Source organism: Herpailurus yagouaroundi, unplaced genomic scaffold (assembly GCF_014898765.1).
Source record: "Herpailurus yagouaroundi ecotype Mexico unplaced genomic scaffold, PumYag 315, whole genome shotgun sequence".
NCBI classification, from domain to species: Eukaryota; Metazoa; Chordata; class Mammalia; order Carnivora; family Felidae; genus Herpailurus; species Herpailurus yagouaroundi.
The window spans coordinates 482,725-485,036 of record NW_024412532.1 but is presented as its reverse complement, the minus strand read 5'-3'; the positions used below and the strand labels follow the sequence as shown (position 1 = coordinate 485,036).

At 41.2% G+C, this 2,312-nt stretch overlaps 1 pseudogene; it reads left to right on the top strand.

Annotated features, from left to right (window-relative positions):
* The first annotated feature begins 203 nt into the window (after positions 1–203).
* On the top strand, positions 204–1,212 carry LOC121021756 (glyceraldehyde-3-phosphate dehydrogenase-like; annotated as a pseudogene).
* The last annotated feature ends 1,100 nt before the right edge of the window (positions 1,213–2,312 follow it).

The following is a 2,312-nucleotide window of genomic DNA, read 5'->3' as shown; positions in this document are numbered from 1 at the left end:
TTGGGTGCTTACAACTTGGGTGCATAAATATTTATAATTGTTATACTACTTGTTGGAATGTCCCCTTTATTATTATACAGTGTTCTTTGTCTCCTGTTATAGTTTTTGATTTAAAAGTCTTTTTTGTTTGGGCTCTCTGCTCCTCCCTGTTCAACAGAAAGCTGCTGCTTCTGGTGTAGTGCCAGCAGTGTCCCTGAGAAATGATGGAGAAGGTCAGAATAAATGGATTTGGGTGTATTAGGTGACTAGTCACCAGGGCTGCTTTTAACTCGAGAAAAGTGGATATTGTCACCATCAATGACTCCTTTATTGACCTCCACTACATGGTCTTCGTGTTCCTGATGTTCTTATATGATTCCACCCTTGGCAAGTTCCATGGCACAGTCATGGCTGAGAACAGGACACTTGTCATCAATGGAAAGCTCATCTTCATTTTTCAGGAGTGAGATCCTGCCAATATCAAATGGGATGAATCTGGTCCTGAGTATGTTGTGGAGTCCACTAGGGTCATCACCACCATGAAGAAAGCTGGGGCTCATTAGAAGGGTGGGGCCCAAGGAGTCATCATCTCTGACCCTTCTGCTGATGCCTCCATGTTTGTGATGGGTGTGAACCATGAGAAGTATGATAACTCCCTCAATATTGTCAGCAATGCCTCCTGCACCACTAACTACTTGACCTCTGTGACCAAGGTCACCCATGACAACTTTGGCATTGTGGAGGGACATGTGACCACAGCCCATGCCATCATTGCCACCCAGAAGACCATGGACTGCCACTTTGGGAAGCTGTGGTGTGATGGCTGAGGGGTTGCCCATAGTATCATCCCTGCTTCTACTGATACCACCAAGGCTATAGGCAAGTTCACCCCTGAGCTGAATGGGAAACTTTCTGGCATGGCCTTCCTATGCCCCCACCCACAGCATGTCAGTCATAGATTTGACTTGCCAAATATGATGACATCAAGAAGGTTGTGAAGCAGGCATTAGAAGGCCCTTTGAAGGGCATCCTGGGCTACACTGAGTATCAACTGTAATAGTGACATGCACTCTTCCACCTTTGATGCTGGGGTTGGCATTGCTTTCAGTGACTACTTTGTCAAGCTCATTTCCTGGTATGATGATGAATATGGCTACAGTGACTGGGTGGTAGACATTATCATCCAAATGGCCTTCAAGGAGTAAGAGCCCCCTGGACCACCAGCCCCAGCAAGAGCAACAGGAAGAGAAAGGCTCTCATATGCTGGGGAGTCTTTGCCCCAACTCATCCCTCAACACACTGAATATCTCTTGACCTCCACAGTTTCCATCCAAGAGTCCTTGAAGAAAAGGAGGGGCTTGTGGAGCTCCACCTTGCATTGTACCATCAATAAAGTATATAGTACACAGCCAAAGAAAAATCATAGAAATAAAGGGTATTTTGTCTGAAATAAGTATTGCTATTCTGGCTTTCTTTGATATCCATTTGCGTGATAGACACTTTTTGTTCCTCTCACTTTCATTCAGTAAGTGTCTTTAGGTCTAACATGAGTCTGTTGTAGGCAGCATATAGAGGAATCTTGTTGTTTTATTTTTTAATCCATTTTGTCACCATATGTCTTCTGATTAGAACATTTAGTCCATTTATATTCAAAGTAATTATTGATAGGTATGTATCTGTTGCCATTTTGTTACTTGTTTTGTGGTTGGTTTTGAAGATTGTCTCTGATCCTTTCTTGCCTTTATCTTGTCATGTTTTGCTGATTCTCTTTAGTGATAGATTTGGATTTATTTCTCTTTATTCTTTGCATGTTTATTAGTGGTTTTGATATATGGTTATCATTAGTTTTGTATATGACTTCTGCATATAGTAGCCTATATTAAGTTGATGTCATTTATTTGTATCCATTCTTCTCTCCTCTCCTCTCCATGTTTTAGGTGTATGTTATTATATTTAATACCCCTTTTTTTTGGTGAGTTTCTTGACTGATTTTTTTATAGAAATATCCATTTTTGCTGCTGTTGTGTTTCCTACTTTTATACTGTCCCTTTTGGTTTGTCCTTTCCACTCAGTGTCCCCTTGAATATTTCTTACAGGGTTAGTTTAGTGGACATTAACTCCATTTGTTTTTGTTTGTCTGGGAAACTCTTTATGTTTCCTTCTATTCTGAATGATAGCCTTGCTAGAAAGAGTGTTTTGGGATGTAAAATTTTCTCATTCAGCACGTTGAACATGTCATGCCATTCCCTTCTGGCTTGGAAAGTTTCTGTTGAAAAATATCCTGTTAGAGATTGCTACGGCTGAGGTCAGAGAGGTCTTTTCCTGCTTTCTCC